Raw genomic sequence first — 25,352 nt, 5'->3', positions numbered from 1 at the left:
CTGAGAAACTGATTTACAAAGTAATTTGGAAATGTTTCAGAGATGTACATCATCTATATATATTCCCATGTATACATGATATCCATAGTTTACATTTTTTGATGTTGTAAAATCATTTCTGGGTTTTTTGTAACATATATCTCTTTATTTCCTCTTCAAATTTATCCAGCTATACTTTATTTTTTTTTTTTGGCCTTGAACTTTTTTTTTTTTTGAGAGGGCATCTCTCATATTTATTGATCAAATGGTTGTTAACAAAAATAAAATTCTGTATAGGGGAGTCAATGCTCAATGCACAATCATTAATCCATCTCAAGCCTAATTCTTGTCAGTCTCCAATCTTCTGAAGCATAACGAACAAGTTCTTACATGGTGAACAATACAAGGGCAGTCATCACAGAGACTTTCGGTTTTGATCACTCATTATGAACTATAAACAATCAGGTCAAATATGAATATTCGTTTGATCTTTATACTTGATTTATATGTGGATCCCACATTTCTCCCTTTACTATTATTATTATTTTTATATTTAATAAAATGATGAAGTGGTCGGTAGATGAAAGATAAAGGTAGAAAACATAGTTTAGTGTTGTAAGAGAGCAAACGTAGATGATCAGGTGTGTGCCTGTAGACTATGTGTTAATCCAAGCTAGACAAGGGCAATAAAACATCCACGGATGCAGAAGATTTCTCTCACAACAGGAGGGGTGAGGTTCTAAGCTTTTTGAATTCAGTTTGCTAATATTTTATTAAGTATTTTTGCATCTACATTCATCAGGGACATTGGTCTGTAATTTTCTTTTTTGGTGGGGTCTTTGCCTGGTTTTGGTATTAGGGTAATGTTGGCTTCATAGAATGAGTTTGGGAGTATTCCCTCCTCGTCTATTTTTTGGAAAACTTTAAGGAGAATGGGTATTATGTCTTCTCTGTGTGTCTGATAAAATTCCGAGGTAAATCCGTCCGGCCTGGGTGCTTTGTTCTTGGGTAGTTTTTTGATAACTGTTTCAATTTCTTTGGTCATAATTGGTTTAACTTTTGTGTTTCTTCCTTGGTCAGTCTTGGAAGGTTGTATTTTTCTAGGAAGTTGTCCATTTCTTCTAGGCTTTCCAGCTTGTTGGCATATAGGTTTTCATAGTAGTCTTTAATAATTCTTTGTATTTCTGTGGAGTCTGTCGTGATTTTTCTGTTCTCATTTCTGATTCTGTTGATTTGTGTTGATTCTCTTTTTCTCTTAATAAGTTTGGCTAGAGGCTTATCTATTTTGTTTATTTTCTCAAAGAACCAGCACTTGGTTTCATTGATTTTTGCTATTGTTTTATTCTTCTCAATTTTGTTTATTTCTTCTCTGATCTTTATTATGTCCCTCCTTCTGCTGACTTTAGGCCTCATTTGTTCTTCTTTTTCCAGTTTTGATAGTTGTGATGTTAGACTATTCATTTGGGATTGTTCTTCCTTCTTCAGGTGTGCCTGGATTGCTATATACTTTCCTCTTAAGACTGCTTTTGCTGCATCCCACAGAAGTTGGGGCTTTGTGTTGTTGTTGTCATTTGTTTCTATATATTCTTTGATCTCTATTTTAATTTGTTCGTTGATCCATTGATTATTTAGAAGCATGTTGTTAAGCCTCCATGTGTTTGTGAGCCTTTTTGTTTTCTTTGTACAATTTATTTCTACTTTTCTACCTTTGTGGTCTGAAAAATTGGTTGGTAGAATTTCAGTATTTAGGATTTTGCTGAGGCTCTTTTTGTGGGCTAGTATGTGGTCTATTCTGGAGAATGTTCCATGTGCACTTGAGAAGAATGTCTATCCTGTTGCTTTTGGATGTAAAGTTCTATAGTTGTCTATTAGGTCCATCTGCTCTACTGTGTTGTTCAGTGCTTCCGTGTCCTTACTTATTTTCTGCCCAGTGGATCTATCCTTTGGGGTGAGTGGTGTGTTGAAGTCTCCTAAAATGAATGCATTGCAGTCTATTTCCCCCTTTAGTTCTGTTAGTATTTGTTTCACATATGCTGGTGCTCCTGTGTTGGGTGCATATATATTTAGAATGGTTATATCCTCTTGTTGGACTGAGCCCTTTATCATTATGTAGTGTCCTTCTTTATCTCTTGTTACTTTCTTTGTTTTGAAGTCTATTTTGTCTGATATTAGTACTGCAACCCCTGCTTTCTTCTCACTGTTGTTTGCCTGAAATATGTTTTTCCATCCCTTGACTTTTAGTCTGTGCATGTCTTTGGGTTTTAGGTGAGTTTCTTGTAAGCAGCATATAGATGGCTCTTGCTTTTTTATCCATTCTGTTACTCTGTGTGTTTTGATTGGTGCATTAAGTCCATTTACATTTAGGGTGACTATTGAGAGACATGTACTTATTGCCATTGCAGGCTTTAGATTCGTGGTTACCAAAGGTTCAAGGTTAGCCTCTTTAGTATCTTACTGCCTAACTTAACTCGCTTATTGAGCTGTTATATACACTGTCTGGAGATTCTTTTCTTCTCTCCCTTCTTATTCCTCCTCCTCCATTCTTCATATGTTGGGTGTTTTGTTCTGTGCTCTTTTTAGGAGTGCTCCCATCTAGAGCAGTCCCCGTAAGATGCCCTGTAGAGGTGGTTTGTGGGAAGGAAATTCCCTCAGCTTTTGCTTGTCTGGGAATTGTTTAATCCCACCATCATATTTAAATGATAGTCGTGCTGGATACAGTATCCTTGGTTCAGGGCTCTTCTGTTTCATTGCATTAAATATATCATGCCATTCTCTTCTGGCCTGTAGGGTTTCTGTCGAGAAGTCTGATGATAGCCTGATGGATTTTCCTTTATAGGTGACCTTTTTCTCTCTAGCTGCCTTTAAAACTCCTGTTTCCTTGTCCTTGATCCTTGCCATTTTAATTATTATGTGTCTTGGTGTTGCCCTCTTTGTATCCTTTCTGTTGTGGGTTCTGTGTATTTCAGTGTTCTGTTCGATTATTTCCTCCCCCAATTTGGGGAAGTTTTCAGCAATGATTTCTTCCAAGATACTTTCTGTCCCTTTTCCTCTCTCTTCTTCTTCTGGTACCCCTATAATATGGGTGTTGTTCCTTTTGGATTAGTCCCATAGTTCTCTTAGTATTGTTTCATTCCTGGAGATCCTTTTATCTCTCTCTATGTCAGCTTCTATACGTTCCTGTTCTCTGGTTTCTATTCCTTCAATGGCCTCTTGCATCTTATCCATTCTGCTTATAAATCCTTCCAGGGTTTGTTTCACTTCTGTGATCTCCTTCCTGACATCTGTGATCTCCCTCCGGACTTCATCCCATTGCTCTTGCATTTTTCTCTGCATCTCCATCAGCATGTTCATGATTTTAATTTTGAATTCTTTGTTAGGAAGACTGGTTATGTCTGTCTGCTTCTCAGTTGTTGACTCTGTGATCTTTGTCTGCCTGTAATTTTGTCTTTTCATGGTAATAGGAATAGTTTGCAGAGCTGGGGCTAGTGATGGCTTGAAGAACTTTCCTTCTTGTTGGTTTGTGGCCTTCCTCTCCTGGGAGAATAGTGACCTATAGTGGCTTGTGCTTGGTAGCTGCACGCAGACAGGGTTTCTGCCTCCTGCCTGGCTTCTATGGAGTTTATCTCCACTTTTTCTGTGGGTGTGGCCTGGCTCGGACTGCCCCTTTGCGAGGTGTTGGGTTCTTGCTGGTGTGGATGTGGTCTGGATGTTGTCCTGTGTCCTCTGGTCTTTATTCTAGGAAGAGTTGTCTTTGTTAGATTTTCATAGATATATGTGGTTTTAGGAGGAGATTTCCGCTGCTCTACTCACGCTGCCATCTTGGCTCCGCTGTGCTCTGTATTTTTAAAGAGAAACGATCTTTGTTTCTACCTTGTTTTCATTTCTGGTTGGTTTGGGGATTGCCTGAATGCATTTGTAAACACACTTGTTACAGTAGTTACAAATGGGGCTCCTATTATTCCTACTTAGTTTTCACAATGCTTTGGCACCCAGAGACAACTTTCCCTTCCCTTTGTGTAAAAAATGCACAATTGTCTGATGTTGAGTGGGCCTCAATGAGGCCATGAGGATGAGCCTTCTATTCATCTGCTGGTTTCCCAGACCATCTTGATGTCCATGAAAGCAGATGTAAAATTATATTATAAACCTAGTTATTAAAATTATGCCTATAGATTTCACTGCTTCAGCTGGTTTAGCCAAAGAGGACAGTGTCTCAAGGCTACATGGTTTCTGAGGGCTCTGTTCACACATCCTCCTTCAGGAAGCTTTCCTTTACCATGGACTCTCTTCCTCTCGAGTCTGCGATGGACGTTCCTTGATGTCTCACCAGCAAAGGCTGTAATTTCACTGGCATTTCTTTTCACTTTTTTCTCTCTCCTACTATGAGCTCCTTGAGGGGAGTAGTTATGTTTTCCTTCATCTTCACATTTGTAAGGCTTAAGTCAGAGAGCAACACAAAGTCTGCAGTAAATAAATAACTGTAATGAATTAGAGCTGAATTTATCCATCTTTTGATGGACTTAAGTGGTGTTCACGTCTGGGCTACTGTGAATCAAGCACAATATATATGCGAGTGAAGATAGCTCTTCGAGATCCTATTTTCCTTCAGATATATACCCAGAAATGGAACTTATGGATCATATGTTATTTCTACTTTTACTTTTCTGAGAAACCTCCATACTGATTTCCATAATGGCTGCACCAATTTAGGTTCCCAGCAAGTGTGCACAAGGGTTCCCTTCTCACATCCTTGACAAACTTATCTCTGCACCCCCGACCCCTGCCACATAAAGACATAAAGAGCCATTTTTAGAGAAATGTTTATTTACTTCCTTTGCCCGTTTTTAATCAGACTTTTTTTTTGCTATTGAGTCACAGGAGTTCCTTATGTATGTATGTGTATATATATATATTTGATAGTAACCCTTTATCAGATGTACAGTTTGCAAATACTTCCCCCATTGTATAGGTGGCCTTTTCACTCTGTTGATTCCTTTTCCTTGACTGTGCAGAAGCTTTTCAATTTTATATAATCCCATTTATTTAGTTTTGCCTTTGTTGCACATATAAAAAGTGAAATTATGACTATTTTGAAATTTTAAAAGTCCTTCATGTTCCAACAAGGCATCACTGGCTTAGACGATCTTCCATGCCCATCTGGTATAAATACCTGTGGTTCTAACTGAACACAAAGCAGAAAGTGTTCCCCAAGTGCTTACTTTGGCTACAGACGGAGCAAACAACCAAGAAGTGTAAGCAATTAACTTCATAAATAGGTAACAAGAACATTTTTGTTTGTTTGTTACTAGAACTACTGACATGACATGCTGTTTCGTCATGTCATCCAAACCATACTACACTGACATGGCCTTGTCCTTCAGGGTCAATTGTCTAGACAAACAGAGTGGCCAGACCTTATCCGATGAACCAGCAGTAGCTGTCAACTCTCAGTTAACCACATCTATACCCTTACCCATAGTGTAATGGCAATAAGTGATTTTTAGGATGAACAAGAGGCTGGTGGGGACATCTGCAGCATGTTCAATGAAGACTGGCAGTTGGGGAGGGAATGATGGGCATTTCCTCTGGACCACGGTGCTCCTCTCTACACACAGGAAATGCACAAGCCAAGGGTGCAGTGCTCATGTGCTATCAGGAGCTCACTTTGCTCATCCTTGAATTACACACACATCCATGCACATGAGCAAAGGAAAACAATGTGGATTACAAAATGAGAAGAGATGGTGGAATGGCTGCAACTTACTTGGGAATATAAGCAATTGTGGTGACCAGTAAAATTACATTTAGTACACTGCTTAATCCATTTATAGAGATGTATGTTTTCACTCTAGGATACTTTGCAGAGAAATTCGAGAATAACTTCTGTATCATAATGATATTAAAATGGAATTCAGTCTCAGCTTTGCCTGAAGCTCCAAGACCTTCTAAAATTTGAAAACAAGATGGTCAGGAAAAAAAATTAATGACTCAGTCCCTCAGACATACTGAGGATATAAAATTGGTATCCATATTGAGGGTTCAGAATGCTAGGTTTGGAAATTTACAAAGGGTTGATTTCGGTAAGTTGTGCTCTAAGCCCCATCCCATAAGCAGAGCTGGGGAATTTTCCCCTCACCTCCATTTTAGAGAAAAGAGCTTGGTATGTAACCCTTGGGTCTTAGAGGGATGTCTGTCTGATTACTGCCTGAAAATCTACAGGAAGACAGATGGTGCCGACAGGCAGTTCTGATGGTGCCCTGGGAGTGGACACCACAACCCGTGTCCTCAGAATGTCAGGGCGAAGAAAGCTTGGGTTCTTTAGACCCTGTCCACAAAAGTAGCTCAGGTATGTGAGGAAGACTCCAACAGGAGGAAAATGAAGCGTGTCACCTGGTGTTTGGGGAGGAAGAGATTGAACAACTACCAGATGAGAAACCCCCACCTTTGCCAAAGACACTACAAACGGGGGACGTCTTGATTAGGAACCCTGTCAGCACAGACTCCAGGCTGCCAAGTCAGGTGGGCTTCATCGAATGAGAGGACTGTATTTGCCGTGGCTTGCTCCTCTAGGGAGAGGATGCACTCTGATAAAGGACATTCATTAGAAGAACCAGGAAAGTATCAGGTAGAATTCCTCTTAAATTAACATTAGAGAACTTTCTCAGAGGGAAAGATACATTTTCATGGTAACATCCACAGGTATCACAGGTGCAATTCCAACACCTGATTCCATCTGTTGGTTTATAAAAGCTTTTCCTCTACCTTGGGGTGTGAACTGAGACACCTTTGCAAACTATGCCAGTGGTACATTCATGTCACCAACAAAGCTACTTCAGAACATTCCATGTAATTGCTTCTTCTTTGCCTTTACCACCTAATGTTTGGCCCTGTAAGGAGCATTCTGATTGATTTCAGTGAGAAATCAAAAGGGTGACTCAATGGAAAATGAAGAAAGAAGGTGCCAATATCTCCAGCTCATTAAGAGTAAAGAAAAGGGGACTTCAGGAGCGGCTAAGGTGCTGAAACGAGAGGGAAAGGAAGAGCTAGATACCAGTGCCACGTGTGTTGAGACTTTCCTTGACGATTTTCACTCTAACTCTGGAACAAACAAAACTCCCAGTTCAAAAATATCAATAAAACATCATAATAGCACACAATGCATATTATTTTAAAACAGGAAAATGCAGGTCTCAGGTACTGTGTCTTTGTGGTGGTTGAAAGTGTCTTAAGACAGAACTGTGGTACCCTAGTCAAGGATCTTTCAAGCTATTCAGAAATGCTGAGAACATCACCAATAGTAATTGCTACCTTTTGTCAATTGAATGCAACCATTTCATTAAGCCTGTTGAACCCTCCAGATACTTTGAGCCACAACACAGTGTGCTTTCATGTTTCTGACTCAGTGCAGCCAGGAATGCTGACATAATCTCTAACACTCATCACATGTATGCCTGGATCTCCACTATCTGGTAGAAAGACGTGGGCTGGCCCCTCGTGCTGAAGCAAAATAGTCCATGCTGCTCCTGCAGGAAATGCCTTTCCTAGGGGTGTACTGGGGGGGACCCTGGGTGACTCCGTGTGACCATGCCGGTGGGCGTGTCTCCCTTGGGTGCCCAGCACCACAGTGCATTCACCTGCAGGTCTAAACCACACCTCTACAGGGGGGGAATTTGGTCTCCTGGCCCTTACCACTCTGCTCTCGTCTCCATTTATCCAGAATCTGGGCAGGGAAGGGGGCACTGTTTTTTGGCCTCTTCAAATACAGCAACAGAAAGCTAAAGGAGATGCTCCATCTTAAGCTGAACTTGGAAGGAAGGAAGAAACATGGTTTAGAAGCGAGGAGGGTGGGGATAACCCAGGGTACAGTCTTGCTGCCTAGACTCAAGAGCAGATATTTGTATCTGCACATATTTTAAATTTTCTAAAGTACCTTCATATGCAGGATAAAAACATGTACTTTCATAAAAGTGTATAATTTTTCAGATAGTCAGTATAAGGACCCTTGCCCTCTTCTAGGGAAACAGGATAAACAGCGAAGGAGATAGACTGGTCCTGTTTTTGTGGGTAACACTGTAACAGGGGAAGACAGAACAGAATGAATGGTAAGTACATAGGATACTTTTAGATTACCAGTGAGTACCATGAATAAACATTAGGGTGAGGGGACAGAGAATAATGGGGCTGGCTCTTTTGGACAGGTGGTTGGGTTGCTCAGGTCTGTGAAGTATCTGAGCAGAGCCCCAAATGCAGAGAGGGAAAGAGCCCCTAGGAGACATGGGGAGAGGAGTCTCAGACGGAGACACAGCTGCACTAACCCCGAGAGAAAGCTGGCTGGCTTCCTAGGAGGCCGGCGTGGCCCAAATGCAGGAGGACCTGAGTGACAGCAGGTTGGCAGTGGCAGTACAGGGGTCTCGTGAAAAGGCAGCGAGTGTGAGAACAGCACCCAGAGAGGGTGAAGTGATTAAAACAGTCTTGGAAGTGCATCTGCTGATGGGTGTTAGGCGTCTCCAGGAATGACAGAAACACTGGCCAGAGGCGTGACAATATTCCAGGTGTGAGATAATTAGAACTCAGCCTCCAGCAGTGATAGCAAACGCCACAAACTGAACACTCATTCTAATGCAAAGTTGGCAGAATTTGGGGACCTACTGGATGTCAAGGGCAAAGAGGACAGAGAATGGCAGACAATCAGGGTTGCTGGCCTGACTTCATGGTTGACGATGGCGAAGATGGGACACAGGGCAAACAGAGTCCATAGTGACAGTAACTTGCAAAAGAGATATTGCCTCCAAACAGCCATGTTTTTTAAAGAAAAGACAGTCTAGGGCAGATATGAAAAAGAACATCAAAACAAGGTAATGAAAAAGAACCTTATCACAAACTTACTTATCTCAAGATAAACTGCCCAAAGGAAAATTTCATGCTTAGTGATGAAAACAAAGTACATAATTTTAACAATACAATCATGTTGATTTTGTGTCTTCAAACAATAGAAAGAAAGATTTTCATCAATTTGTTTGTTAGGAGGCAAAAAGAAATACTGCTTCTTTTGTCTTTTCAGGGCTTGGTGAGAGCCCAAGAGATGTGAAAATGGCCAGAAATCCTGAGAAGCACACTGTCCAAGACGTGTGCTCATTCGAAGGAAAATAATGCAAATGGCCTGTGTGCCCAGGCAACTGTTAAAATTAAGTGCTTTCAAAACAAAGATGGTTTCAAAGAAGTCTATTTCAACTAAAATTGCTTCCCCAATCTTAAGATTTCCAGTAGCCTTCTATTTTAAAAATATGAAAATAAACACAAATGAACAGAATCTTACAACTGACCACTGTGCTGCATGTAGAATGTCTCTTCAAATCTGGCATTAAGGTATTGTCTGGTTTTTAGAAAAAGCCAAATGGCTGAATATCAGAAATCCTACTTTGGAGTTCCTTCTTATTTTTTCTAAGCCTAACTATTTCTTTGTCCTTCCTATATGACTAAATAAAATTAAAGTAACCACCACAGCAATTACGATGCCTGGTCACACATCAATCAGTTAATCCTTTCTGCAAATTATTTCAAGTGCTAAGCACTACACTCTGATCTACAATATTAGAATTCCTAAATTTACACACACATTCATGCACAAACACTAGATTGATGGACGCATGGATGGATGGATGGATGGATGGATGGATCCCTTCATTGAAGGTCTTGTAATCTAGGTCTGAGGAAGCAGTCAGTAGACAGCCTTCAGTTGTCAAACACTCCAGGGATTGTATCAGCTGCAGGGAACTGCCTCATGCCAGTTCATACCCTTTCCTGGGTGTCTCACAATCTGACAGTCAATGTGAGGGCATAAAGACCTGCCCATCTTGGACCAACTTGGGACAACTCTGAAGAACATTCTAATTCTAGTACTTGCCTTGGGGTCTCGACACTGGGCCTGCACCACACCCCAAATCTTCCTTCTGCTCCCTCCTGCCTCCCTCTTCTCCCTTCCAGATGTTGGTCTCAAGGATGCTTCTTAACTAGCATCTCATATCCCAAACTCTGCCTACAGTCTGCTTCCTGTACATATACCCATACATACATACATATTAAAAAATTCCTACCAAGGGTAAGCATATGGTTGGTCCCTCAGCTTTTAGGACTGGCATCTCCCCCAGTACAATGCATCCCTACACCACTGGCAGTTCTTGGAAGAAAAGGAAAAGACAGATAGAATGGAACCTGCAAACCATCAGCTCCTACTAAATGTCCTTTTCCATGTTCCTACCCACCTTCACGGGACCCAGGCAGTATAAGCTCCTGAAAAGTCTAATGTTCTAGCATGAGACAGTATAGGAGGAGACTGGGAAACTGAGGCTGGGGAAGCTTTGGAAGTAAGCCAGGGGCTCCCCACTGCCTTCCCTCCATGACTTAGAGAGTGTTCTTTGGTTTGCTCCATATAGTGAGCAACCTGCTGTAAAAATGGTCAGTAGCTGGTGTAAGAATCAGTCTTATCAATATTCAAGGAAAAACTGGTTTCCAAGTAAGGGATCTATGCAGCTTGGAAGTAGACCCATCAGGCAGAGTCAGATGAATTATAAATGCAGAGACGATCGTCTTTGTCTGGGGTCAGCAGACATTGGCCTTTCACAAAACACTGAATACCTTCCACAGAGGTGCACGGTGATTTATAGATTCAACTCAAAGGCTGTCTTTCTTCACATATTTTTAGATCAAGATGTCTGCATTAAGTATGGAGCTGGAAAAAACAGTATTTGTCAAATAAATGGAAGCTATTTCAATGTTGAATAGATGAATGAACAGATGCATCTTCCGATATGCAAGCAACTGGGAAATGTGCCAGGAACAACGATAACCTGTGTTAGTGTAAAGGGGATTTTAGATCTGCCTCCCAAACAAATGTAGAAAATGTTTTCCCTGGCCTTTTCCCTAACAGTTTCAGAATTTTAATTCATCCCAGGGAGTCAGTGGCTTTGACACATAGCACTTACTCTTCAAATGGCTGATATTATATGGTCAAAGGTATCAGAAGTTTAGAAATGGATTTTCCAGCCCTAAGGCCACATTGAAGGTCAACTGCATACAAAAATGTCTAGGGTTCTCATAGGTGCTGCCAATTACAAAAATCAATTTTGTTACAGATCTACCCATGAAGCCATCTATCTGTCTCTCCATCCATCAATTTACTTATGCAATATTTCTCAAAAGAGAACCCAGGAGCTTATGCTTACTTTTAATTTTCAAGGGATATGGAACTTTATGGAATCAGAATTCACAAAGGAGTGATAAGATTTTTTTTATATTATTTGTGAACACATAACCCATTTTTATTACATCAGTTGCTTACCTAAGAAGTTATGTTTTCTTTCCTGTTTATTCCAGCTTTGTGTTTCATAATTTAATCTCAGCTGACCTGTCCAACATGATGTTCTATTATCCACCTGATTTCACTCTATCTCATCCACTTGCCTCACTAGACTGAAACAGGAACTCCTCCCCTTACTCACCATGTGTCTGCATTAACTGCACATGCTCTATACACACTGTTCTGTCTACCCAGAATATTTTCTTTCCTCCCTTAAACACCTACCCATCCTTCTAGAATAATCCAAATATAAGAACTGCCCCAAGCAGAAATAAACATTGCTTCTATCCATCCATTCCTTTATGCCTTATCAAACAAACAAGTTTTGCATCAATTCTACACCAAATAGAGCATGAGATAGTTCTTCTTGGTTAGTAATAGCACCAAAGTATGCGAAAAGTGCTATGGGATCAAAAAAGAACATCAGAGAAAGACACCTAGGTCAGACTGGAAATAGGCCAGTGTAGAAAGCACCTGTAAAGGTTGTGATGTTAAGTCCATGCAGGACTAGCAGCATGCAGCCAGATGGGTGAAGGACATGGAGGGGGGAAGGTGTTTTGGGCCAGTGAGCAGCAGATGAGACACTGGGACACATCTAGAAAAGGTTAAGTCAATATGGTCAGAAGAAAACCTTTTTCTAGGGCTAATTTATCACATTTTCAACAAAGCATGTAGAACTTCACATTAGCATTAAATAGTATGAACCTGAGATTCCTACTGTAGCTCTTCCTTTTATAATGTGTCAGATGTATGATATCAATCTGGAAACATTTGGGGCTAGGCACTGTCCTGGAAGGGACTTTGGAAAATCAATGTTCCATCATCCTTGCCTTATAGTCTTGTGATAATAACCATGACTCAGCCCTTGAGGTCTACAAAATACCTTCCTTCTGAACAGTCTGGAGAGCTCTGGGTAAGATTTCACCCTCTGTAAAATTCATGTCAGACATTAAATGACAGGCATTACCTCATTCCTCCTCCATGGGAGGGAGAGTGAGCGACTCATCACCTGAATGTATGTGGAACAGGTGGAAAGAGTAGCAATCAAGAGCAGGGATGTTCAACGTGTGTATGAATTTAAAATAGAGCTGTTATGACTCTCATGCTCACAAGATTCAATGTGAGTTTTATGCATTGTCTCTTTATGTGTGTTATCAATTCACCTATAAAATGACAGCTGTTTCATAATGGTAATGAATTCAGAATTAACAAATGGTAGATTCTGCACACGTACATATTTTGCATATTTTGTTGCCCACTTCCAGCTTATTCAATCTTGTAACCAAAATCTGATTTCTCTTTCCCTGACCCTATCAAACCATCCAGGTGGACTCCTACTGTTTGCCATATTCCACTGGTTTGCAATCAGAAGGAATACGGTGGATTTTGAATTTGGTTAGACATGAATTAGTGATACCCAAACAATTTATAGAAATAGTTAGGAAATCTTCCTAAAATAAAACATCTGCATTCAGGAGGAGTTCCAAAATAGAAACTACTTCACTCCAAGTTTGTGTCTGCATATTACAGATGTATCAGAGTAAATGAAACATAATTTTTTATGGGGTTTTGCCATGAGAAGAGACTATAGCTATCAGGTATGTGCATAGTAGCAGTCAGAAGGATTCTGAAAGTTCTGCTAAGGACACAGGGAGCTCACTGCACTGATAGATCCCAAATTCCCATTCAGATCTAGCCAGTCTACTTCACCGGAATGGTGTTTTTAAGACATGATTAAAAATATTTACACAAATGGCATGGTCTTTAATACTGTTAATAGTAATAACTAACATTCAACTTAATGCTTATTTCAAGAAATGCCAGGATATTTGCTTAATATTGTATGCCTACAATCTCATTTAATCAGAACTAGCCTAGCAGGCATTGTTATTATTCCCATCTTACAGATGGGAAACCAGAGACTTCAGGTTCTATGTTTCTTTGTCAAGTTTTATACAGAAGTAAATAGAAGAACAGCTATTTGAATCAGGGCAGTCTGAAGCTGCTTATAAACCAGTTTCCAGTCTTCTGATAACTGTTGCCTCATTAAAGCCCATTCTCTGTTTAGAATGTAGACCCAGAAGTGGTGTACTGGAAATGACACTGTGACATTCTAAAAATTTGTAGAAGACAGGATTTAGGGAATCTTAGGGACACCCTAGGGGTTTGCCACTATGAAAATGATATGATTAGAACAGATATGTGCAAAGTCTTTTTAAAGAGAAACTAGCCCAATGGCTAAAAAAGCATGGACATCTGTGGCTTCACACAGCCAACGGGGTAATGAATGGACTCAATCAGAGGAAGCCAAGACAAGAAGGGGCCTGAAGCAAGCCTCGGTATGACTTTCCAGCCCTGTCAGTGGGAAAAGGGTGACTGAGCCCAACGCCTTCAGTCCTAGGGCTAAACGTATCTCTGTGGAGGTCACTGCGTTAACACTCCTCTCTTCAAACCCATGGTCACCAACCAGCTTCCCATTCGTAATTTGGCTTATGCATTTTGTCTATAAAAAGTGGACTAGAGGACACAAGTTTGCAGCCCTCTTGTCAGCTTCCACTGCAAATTAATAACTTCTGCTCTACTTTACATCCAATCTTATAAGCTGGCATAATATGTACTTACCGGCCTGGGGATAGGCTGACTCTCGATTATGCAAGCGTAACAGGCCTCTGAGTCTGTAGGGCCAGGCCCATCCCCAGAACACAGTGGGTTGATCTCATGGACATCATGCTCAGCAACTTCTTAGAAAGAGGACAAAGGCAGGCCCTGACAACCCCAAGAGCTTCCCTTGTGCCCCCTATTCAAAATTCCTAAACCAAAGTAAATCAAATTGAAACTTTTAGTCCAACACACTAGACTAGTTCTCTTGAAGATCAATTATTTTTACCAATTACTTTCTTATTACCTTTTAGAGCTTACCCCTCTTTAAATAAAGGTCATTTTGATCAGGTACAAATAACACATGGATTGGTCAGCAGAAAATCAAAGAACACTGTCTCTGTTGGAAATTTAAACATAGCGGTCAGTTCTAGCATAACAACCATCCCCGTGTGCTGGCACGGAGGAGGACCAGGGCGAGGTGGACAATGAAGAGCACAGCCTGCTCAGTAGGATCTCCTTACCAGATCGACATGCTCCATGCTCTCAGTGCAGTCAGACACACCAGAGGACGCTCATTTTTAAAGAAATACTTCACATCAAAGGAATCCACACTGCCCTGAACACACTCAGCACAAAATAGTGCTTGACACTCTTCCTGTTTCAAGAGCTTGACTTGCAAGAAATTTGTCAGACTACTGTGAGATTTTAAGGATGGTCTATTTGGTTGTAACAACCGGTAATAATCCATATTTAGTTATTTTCTGGACTTCATCAGACTAATTCTTACCACTACCTTTTTACGTAAGAGACAGAAGTATTGATTTTTATAGAGAAAAAAGAGACAAACAGCAAAGATAACTTAAGCATCCCTGACCAAGAGAATACACTGACAGAAAGGAGAAAAGCTGGGCAGGATCATAGGGAAGTAGGGAGAAAACAGACAGAAGCATTCATATAGGGGGTGTAGAGCACATGGAGTCGAGAAATGAGACTCCTACAAAATCAAATGGTAAGTGCCATAGTCATTTTAAGAATATCTTGAAATTCCTAGACCTCATAATTACATTTAATATCTTGTTTTCATTCTGGAGAAAATTCTTTGGTGGCGGACCTTACTACCTTGTTCAAGACAGTCTCATGAACAAAAATCTACCGTGTTTCAGTCTGAGAACCTCTACTTCCCTGGGTGATAGTCCTGGGGCTTCATTCTTTCTCTACCAGCAGCTAACAGAGCTAATCAGGTGCATATGCCTCAGAGGGAATGAAAACACCTTTGGGTGGAGGTCACAAGCACAGAGGGGCATAAATGACATCACAAATAACACAGAGGCATTTCTCTAAGCATCCCTGTGCAAAATCCTACGTGAAATAGTACTTCAGTCATAACTACTGGGAAATCGTCATGTTCCATAATCCAGGTTAAAAATGATGCTTCTGATGAAAAGTAAAGTAAGTCATGACGAAGAGCACCTTGCAGAACAGTTAGCTAACATCAAAGAGTGCTGGGCAAACACACAGCATACTGGAGGTGGTGGCGGGAATGCTTGGGGTTTTTAAAAATTATTTTTTATTACCATTTGTTCCTGGTGACACTGAGAAGGCAATGCTCTGAAGTGAAACACTTTGTCAGGGGCTTGACACCATGAAGGAAGGAAAAAACAACATCAATAGCGTTGTTATCAAATTGCATCCTCAGTGGCAAAGATAAGAGGAGCACAAACTAAAGGTTTTCAATTCACAAAATAGTCACAAATAAAAAGAGAAAAAAGAAGTAAAGGAAAAGTCCCATGGAAATCATGTACTTTAATGAGAATCATTCCACATTGTTTGTTTGTTTATCCTCCCTGCATCTACGGCATTTCATCTGGGAAAGGACAAAAACCCTTAGGATCCTTTCCCCCCCTTCTCTCTTGATTCTTTGCAATAATTAGCAATAACTCCTATAATACTATGCAAGCCTCCATGATAGCGCTTTTACCATTGTAATTATTTGCTTCATGCCTGTCTCTCCATTAGACTACGTGAGTTCAGAGGGCTAGGACTGTCTTAAACATCTCCTCTTACCCAGTTTCAGTTCCTGCTACACAGCACATGTTCGCCATTGCTTGTTATACAACACAACAGGTTGAAAACTCTGTGGTCTGCAGGAGGGCCAAGCAGGTAATGCATGTGAATGACAGCCAGGTAGAAGAGGAGCAGTAGGGTGATGGCCACTCTGAGGAGCCCTTGACCCAACTAAGAGGGGGAGTTGTTAATCAGACCCAGCAGACTGCTGCCAAGGGCTTTTCCTGAGAAGTCAGATATCTGAATGTGTATGTGAAATTTTCCACATTTAAAAAATACCATGCAAGCCAAACAAAGCACATTCACTAGGCATATTTTTGTCCACAAGCCACCAGTTTGCAACTGGCATATGCTAATATATACTTGGGATCAGTAAATTCTAATATTGAGGAAACTTCTTTTGTCAGCAGTCTGAATATAGGAACTATTCTCAGAGTTGTCAGTAAAGTTTTATATGACCTGAACATCACTGGAAAATATCTAACTCAAATGACCATAATCATAACCATAGTACTAAGGGATGCCATTCATACACAACCATATTGGTCAAATTTCCATTCCATCCCATTCAAATCCTCAGCTACCTTCCTGTTAAGGGCTCACTTCTTCTTGATAGAAATTCTTATCATTTGATGGACATATTATGGTGAAGAGCTAGGAGATCTAGGTATTAACACAGTAGCAGGAGGAAGGTCCCAAATTTGTATATGACACAGCAGTTTATATTTCTAACCAACATTTATTCTAGGAGTAGAAGATGTTGAATGAGTAACATACACAAATATGATTTTCTTAACCTACGAATTTAAAAATTCACTCAACTAATAATTCATAAATGCACACCATGCATCAGAGTCCATGCCAGGGGTGGGGCACACAATGTTAAAAAAGAGAAATCTGGTCCCACCTACCTTATGGCTGACCACAGCAGTTCTCAAAGTCTGACACCGCACCCCACCAGAAGCACAAACATCAGCTGAGGAACTGCTAGGAATGTAAATTCTCAGGTCCACCTCAGAACTTCAGGTCGACCAAACCTGAAACGCTGGGTGCGGGCCCAGCACTCCCTTCTAACAAGCCTTCTTGGTGACTCTAATACAAGTTCATGTCTGAGAAGCAACATTCTAAAGGACAGTCAGAAAAAGCCAAATAAGAAGGAAAGTGTACTAGTTTTCCTGGGGCCATCGTAACAAATCACAAACGGTGTGGCTTTAAACAACAACAATCTACTCTCTCACAGTGCCAGAGTTCAGAAGTCTGAGATCAAGGTGTAGGCAGGGCCACCCTCCCTCCAAAGGTTCTAGAAGATTCTCCTCTGCTTCAGCTCCTGGTGGCCTCTGGCATTTCTTGACTTGTGACAATGTAACTCCACTTCTGCCTCAGTCGTCAAAGGGCATTCTTCCCTGGGTCTCTCTGCATCCTCTTCTCTTATTGTGAAGGCAGCCTTCATCAGATTTGGGGCCCACCCTGTACCTAGAATGATTCCATCTCAAGATCCTTCACTAATTATATCTGCAAAGATCCTATTTCCATATAAGGTCATATTGTGAGGTTCTGGGTGGACACGGATTTGGGCACATGACTCAGACCACTAGAAAAAGCAAACATTAAAATCATCCATTGAGTAAACATTACAAAGGAAACAAGAAGCCAAAATAAAGAATGAAAATGGGGGACCTTATTTACATATAGTGGTCTGAAAAGTCTCTCTTACCAGGTGGCACTTGAATTTGGGAACTGAGGGATGGGATGGAGTTGGGGAAGGAAAGACAAGAGAAAGAACAAGAGAATGAGGTAGAAGGAAGCAGCTTGAGGAGAAGGAACACATGGTAATGACCCTGAGAAGGGAAAGAGGTCAGCACAGCCAAGGAGCTGAAAGAGGAGCCCGTGGCTGGAGCCCTGGGACGGGAAGACGTGGAATAAGATGAGATCAATCAGCTACTCCAGAGCAGCTCCAAGTGCCGTCGCCACAGGAGAGGAAATGGTGATCCTGTCTTCAAGAGTCCTGAGACGGAGGACAGGGAAAAGCTTAAGCATTATTTCAGGTCTCAAGGAAGTCACCTTGCAGTTGACACAGGCTAGGATGAGTAGAGCCAGAAATTGTGGATTTAAAAGCTTCCTAGACAATGTTTTTGGCTGTAGTGTAGTTATTTGCAGATGAGGTGGACATGAATCAACAGGCCAGAAGCCTGCTAAGTTTCTGACAGACTGTACTGCCAAGTAACTCACACTCCCAGCCTGTCCCTGTTCAGGCTCTAGGGAACCTTGCAACCCAAACTAACACCAACAGAACAGCGCCACAAACAGCATGCTGTCCCTTGCTCTTCCATAGATAGGGTCACAGGCAGTAATATACTAGAACAGTCTTTTAGAGGGCTGAGCCAATGGGCACTGAAACAGTGATCGATGAGTTCCCTGGAGAGTGCAGACCTAGGGCTGGCAGGATAAGCTCAATAAGAAAAATGCTCTGCTGCCAGGGAAGGAAATCTTTGCTACTACTGCCCAGTCAGATGGGATGATTACTATGGGACAGTGCCTGGCCTATGTTGCCTGTTATCCTCTTCTCTGAATGGGATTTTTTGTTAGGATTTCCTATGACTCTGGTTCATTGAATACAGGGTGAGCTGAGGCTCAAAAACTTGTCTTTTAGTTTATAAATTGCCAAATAAGAAAACACTACCCCAGGAGAGAGCACAAAAGTGACCCAGGTATCTTGCACTTTGTTTCAGATACATTAACTGGTTTAGATATGCCTCCTTTTTGGAGGGAGAGAGTGTGTTATATGTACAGAGGAACACAATACACAAATATGTGGGTGACTGGGACACACTAAGGCAAAGATGGCTAGATCTCCTCCTGTGTCTGGTCTCCCCAGCTTTCAGTGTAGTAAAGACATTAACTTTTTACTGAGAATATTGCCATACAAGATAAACACCAGCTTGTCTAAACTTCCTTGTGGTTAGATGAGAACATGTGCCTTAGTTCTATCCAATATGATACAAATAAAAATGTGGTGTGACATCATCCAAGAGACCGAGGTTATGTGCTTTGGCTCTCATCTTGTTTTGTCCTTCCTGGATCCTTCTATTACCCAAATGTTGCCTTGAACAGAGATCCAGGGTGACCCCTGAGGGTGGGGTGGTAGTGGGAGACGAAGGTCAGGCAACTGGACAAATTTTGGAACAAAACTTCAAACTGCAAGCCTCAACATTTTTTTGAGAATGAAATAAAATGTATCTGTTAATTTTGGTTTTCTGTTATTTATAGGTATATAATAATAACCAGATAGACTTTTGACCATTAAGGAGTTTAGATTTTACTCTAAATGCACCCAGCAACCTATGTATGAAGGAGTTTCAAGCATGGACTGCAATAGGACTTGCTTTAATCTTATATGTTCAACTCTGTGAGGGATGATGGGAAAAAGAGATGTCCATGTGGGAGGTGGTAGCCTGCACAGAGATGGTGGGAGTGCAGGTGGGGTGAAGGGGACAAGCTTATAATGTGTTTCAGAGATAAAATCCAATACTTTTTGGATGAACTAGATGAGGACACTGAAGAAAGACAAAACATTGCTTATGACTCATGAATAATATAAATGATACTTATTTCCATCAAATTCATTGAAGGACTAAAATTTCTCTATGAAATTCATATATATATATATATAGAGAGAGAGAGAGAGAGAGAGCAGACATGTCCTAGAGTGGCCTCCATGATTCTCTCCCTTAGCATCAATATCTTTGTGCAACCCCTGCCCTTTAAAAAGCATCTGGAGGTCAGACTTGAAGTAGTGAACACTCTCTCTTCATTGCTGACTTGGAAGAAGGTAGCCACCGTGAGTTCTACCGACAAAAGGAAACGAATTGTGTGAACAACTGACAGGAGCTTGGAAGTGGATCCATCTCTAGTTGAGTCTTCAGATAAGAAGGCAGCCTGGTTGCTATCTTGACTTTAGTCCTGGAAGCACCTAAGCAGGGGACCCAGTTAAGCTGTCCTCAGACTCCTGACCTTTTAACCACAAAAACTGAGAGATAAATGGGTATTGTTTTAAATCACTAAGAAGTCTGTGGTGATTTGTTCTGCAGCTATAGATTATACATATACACACACACATATAAGATATATAACTAAATATAAAAAAATATAGAAAATTACACATATGTATATATATATATGCATATGTTGCATATGCTCAAGTTTATGTTCCTTAAGGAAATCAAGAGTATTTTCCATGTGAATGTGACAATGTATGCATGTGTTTTTTTAGGCATTAACCAAAACCAGCATATTTTGAGTCACTCTGTGCCCAGTATACAAACTTTACTTATGGGTAATGAAAGATAACTTGATCACTTCTTAATAAGGAATTTACCCATTAAACAGAGGAAAATTCATGTGTGATGTTCATGTGATATAGTTTGGTTTCTTCTTCTGTATGCTCATATATGTATGTGTGTGTGTGAGTGTGTTCATAATGAACATCCGCAATGCTGAGGATGCTTCTCAAACAGCATTATTTCTCACATTACCTCAGTTAACAACAGATAGCTGTAGCAATAAAGAATATACCCAAATCTCAGCTGGTCTCTTAGTGACATCACTAATGAAATCCTACCATGGCTCTGTTGGACAGTGACCATGTGGCTCTCAGTCAGAATGGCTTGTCCTCATGGGGGGGAACCACTGTGACAGCAGAGCAGGGTAGACAACAGCAGTGGTCTATACAGGCTCTAGAATTCCCTTGGCATGCCAATTCTTCAACACACAGTGGGTCGGAGCACCATGAAGATTTTCTGCACAAGGCATCCCACTAACCAAGGTTTTTGCTTCCGATTAATGTCCAAAGATTGGAAATAATGAATAAACTTTTAGTTTTCATTTATATTCCTCACTCTCCTGCCTCCCTTCCTTCTATTTATCAAATGGATAATGTCTTTTAAAAAAGGTCATTTAGACATGAAACCTAAATGAGTCATCTGTGAATATTATAATCAGGAACAATTATCCTTTAATATGTTTTGCTTCTAGACAGTTTTGCAGCCAGCCTGAAAAGATACACATCAGCCCTATTGGGAGAGATGGAGACAAAGGGAGCCAGCAAATCTCCCACAAATTTATTTCTACAAACATTTATTACGAACTTACTATGTAGGTGAGGCACTGTGGTGGGAGGTATGAAGCTTATGGTTTCTGCCCAAGTTTTCCATGCTGTCAAGGAAGAGGCAGGCCCGCAGAGTGATGGTGCAATACCAAATATGGGCCAGCATGCAAAGGGCAGAGGAAGGCAAGAGTGGAGAGTAGAAAGTGACTTCGCCTTTTCAGAAGGGGAGCCTTCATTCTACTGTGGTACACAGAGAGAGAATCAGTTCAGGGCCAGGTGTGAAAATGATTCACTTTTCATTTTAGATAAACCAATATAATGTTGGACTAGATCTACATTTTCTCCTGTGAATTCTATCTCACCCAAGACAGGGAATTAAAGATTAGAAGCAATCATGTCATCCTTCTCAGGATAGTGAGAAGTGACAGGTGATAGGACTAACCTAATTAGACAAGCACTCTGGGGCCATTTTATGTAGGAGCCATCAGTGCTACAAATTTTAATAATCAAGAAAAAATTATCATTTTGCAGACCACTTTGTAATAACCATGAGTCATTAAAGCAAGGTTAAATTAGGTTATGTTCTGTTTAATAAAGGAAAGAAATAAGTACCATAGTTTAGAAACGTTTCTGTCAAAGTAGTTACTTTTAATGCTTCCTAAATAGGTGAATGCCTCGAAATTTCATTCATCCAACATGTCATTTTCACATAATGTTGGAAAAATCAAATTTTACCTTATTAAATAAAGTACATTACATTTGTACAGAATTATTAGATATTTCCAGCTTTTTTCCTCATTTCTCACTGTAAGTCAGACATTATTCCCATTGTGCCACTGAACCAACTGAGATGTAGTCATTTAGCTTAGTCATGTCAATGACTCATGTTTCTTAATTTCCATTAATATTAGTTCATTTATCTATCCATTCATTCAACACATATTTATTGAGCAGTAATCTGACCCACAGTTCCATGAAATAAAATATCTGAAAGTTTAAATATGAATGTAAACTTTTATTTACACTATGACATGATTAAAAAATCCTCTTGAGTTCAGTTTTATGATAAGTGAATTCTAGAGGCTTTTAAGTCACTTTATATTAATACTGTCATTGAATTAGACGTGGCAATACCTTGGGTATTTTGAGAGATGGATTATTTCTGTACCTAATCCATGCATGACATAGGTACATGAAATGGGAAGGATTCTAGTTTTCTCCATCTGTTCATCAGGTAATTAATTCAAACAACTTTGTAATGTTTTGTCCATCACTCAGATCAGTAGGAAAAAAAAAAAGAGTCAAAACTAATGCATCCGCAGACAAATGGCTGACTAGATGTTTCTTTTTTCAATGGATTTCTCTTGATATTGTATAGATTTTGTGTTTGTGCTCTTCTTGAAATACCCCACTTGAATCAATAGCCCAGAAAACATTGCATTATCTCCACCATTTAAGAAGTGGGAAATAGTGGGATAGAAAGAATAATTGAACTGATTATGAGCAGATCAAGACTTAGCAAAGTAGGGTCTCTCTACCAGGACTCAGTGTGTACCAAAAGCTGTCTTTCCACTGTTCCTACTGCTTATGCAATCACTTCTGTACTAATACTTGCTGTGTTTGTCTTCTGTTTACTGATTCCGCCAAGTTATTAAAAAAAAAAAGAAAAGAGGCACAGCTTATGTGATAATCTAAGTTCCCACATCTTTCCTGGCATTGCTGATTATGCTTTTTGGATGAATGAACACGCTGACATCAATACGGAAAATGCAAAACATAAAGATTAAAATGGTAAAATAAAAAGAGGTATTATATTCAGGATTTGAAATAATTTCTTTCACTCACAGAAAAGAAAACTATCAAAAAATCTAATACTTAATAGAAGAGGAGGGCAAAGAATAGAATACAGCATTGGAATGTATACTTTTTTTTTTTCAAACTCGCTGACTAAAATTAAGGGACTACCCATAGTTTAATGCTGTGTGGACAGGATGTAGGACGCACGCAAGACAGAATTAGCCAGGGTTTGTTGTGACACGCAAGGACAAAGTGAGTCAGGTTGTGTGTCTGAACTCAGCCTTGATTTTGATGTCAGTTAATTTGCTGGTGACTTTGAAAACTTTAAATCATTGCCATCTTTAAACCTTGAGATATGAGTCATCTGTTTCTGTCAAGTGGAAGACTTCAAAATCAGCAGGGAAGGAAATTTTATCTTCAAAGTTCAAAGAAAATGCAATAAACAGTGGAGATTATTTACCAGTAACGGTGCTATTGTTTGGTTTTTTCTTTTTGCTTCTGCAGAATTCATAATACTCCTTTAAAGAACACAAAAGGCAAGCAACTTCAGGGACACGTAGCAATCAGGCCTTCTTTCTGTCCAAGTTTTGCAATAAAGGGAGCCAAGGAATTTGCTTAGCATAATTATTTGGTCCTAGAAAGGGAATCATAAATAGACCACTGCAAATTTTTTCCTAAGAGATCATTAGAACATCTTGGTATCTTAATTACAGCTTTCAAATTATATATTCCTTGTAATAAATCACATGATGAATACATTACCTTCATTTTTCAGATTCAGAAGCTGAGGCTCAGAGGTTTCTATATCACTTGGCAAAATCATCATTCCTCTGGGACACGTCTAGGATTTGAACCAGTCTGGGGACTACTCACTTGTGTCTCTAGCTCATTTCTCCAGTGAATTTTGGTATTTTGATTATTTGACTTTTCCTTACCTTCTCTGCACGAATAAAGAAAGATGCTGGCCTTATCTATGTCACAGGATTATTCATGAATATCAAATATCATAACATATATGAGTTAATTTTAGGGATTTAGTAGCCAAAAGGTGTTATTTCAGAGCATAGAGAAAGTACGGGTGATTAGTTTGAGAAAAAAAGTGGTTATCTGGCTTTAGGTTCACTACTTTTATGGCAATCTGAAAATTATCAGTGTTGGTCTTCCACCACCACCAGACCTCCACCCCCACTCACACCGCTCTTCTCCCAAGTCAAGCTGGAGAATCCTGTAGTTTGACAGTCAGACCCACAGCTTGAGCCTACCCACGGAGGTACATATTCCCATCCTTCCAGAACACACTCAGCCACAACACTTACTCATATTTATCCTGGAGGAAGGATAAGTAAGGAGAAAACTTCATGTTTCTGAGTCAATTTTAACCTAACACCCACCGTGGACAGAGAATTTGACCATTTAAGGATGCAAATTATTCCCAAGTACATTGGCTTCCTATATTTGGCAGGAGTTACAGCTTTTGCTACCCACCTTGAGGTCTGCTCAAGGGAAACTAAAGAAAAACATGAACATTTTTTCCTATTTTTTAAATTCTTTTTCATGAATACCTTGAGGACTTGCCCAACATTTGTAATGATCCTAAGAAATTAACAAGACAGGACCCAATTTCTTGGACAAAATTATGAGGGTAGGGCATTACTGGAGGTACCACATTGTGAATATTGGGATTCTGACCTGGGGGCCTCCCACCAGTTTAGTCATATTCCACAGAAGCAGTTTCTATGTCAGAAAATAAGACACAGCTGCAGGACAGCAGATCTTTACTTTACCCAGACGTACTCTGCCAATCTGTCAGAGGCTGTCTTCTGTTCCCCAATACTGGTAAGAAATTGATTTGATGAGATGTGCAGCCTTAGAATGAGCCGTGAATACTGATGAGAACTCAATGCATTGCATGGCACACCCAAGGGACACTTTATTTTTAAGATCTTACCCATCCTCTTGGCCAGGCACTGGGCCAAAACCTTTGTATGAAGTATCTTAATTAATCCTTAAAGCTCTGTTAGGTGGGGCAATCACTAATTCCCATTTTACAAATCAGAAGAGAGTTAGTAGGTAGTGGATCCAAAGCTAGAACAAATCACAAATTTGCTCTTTTCAAAAAGTAAGCAAATAAGTAGTTATACTGGAGCAACTTCCTTCTCCTCCACACTTCATGGCCAACTGGGAGCGCACTCCCACCAGGGTGATTCTGTGATCCTGGGAACATGGCAGAACATGGACTTCTTTTCACTGTTTTTGAAAGGGAAATGGCTCCCTATGTTTCTAGACTCCAATTCACAGAAAATATCAGAAGATACATTAGGAAAAGGAGGCAATCTTGTCTCCTGTTACACACTGGTAGGTCGTAAGGTTCTCTGGCATTTTTATATCATCAGTACAAGCAAACCACAGAGCAGAGGAGCGGGAGGTCACGGAGCTGCTACAGCACAGCAC

At 40.3% G+C, this 25,352-nt stretch overlaps 1 protein-coding gene across 13 annotated transcripts in view; it reads right to left on the bottom strand.

The window, feature by feature from the left end:
- The window catches only part of RGS7 (regulator of G protein signaling 7), a 425,240-nt gene that overhangs the window by 266,216 nt on the left and 133,672 nt on the right, over positions 1-25,352 (bottom strand). The gene's annotated exons all lie outside the window — the stretch shown is intronic.

Source organism: Manis javanica, chromosome 11 (genome assembly GCF_040802235.1).
Source record: "Manis javanica isolate MJ-LG chromosome 11, MJ_LKY, whole genome shotgun sequence".
NCBI classification, from domain to species: domain Eukaryota; kingdom Metazoa; phylum Chordata; class Mammalia; order Pholidota; family Manidae; genus Manis; species Manis javanica.
Note: the sequence above shows the minus strand (reverse complement) of the source record. Positions and strands in the feature narration are given on the sequence as shown.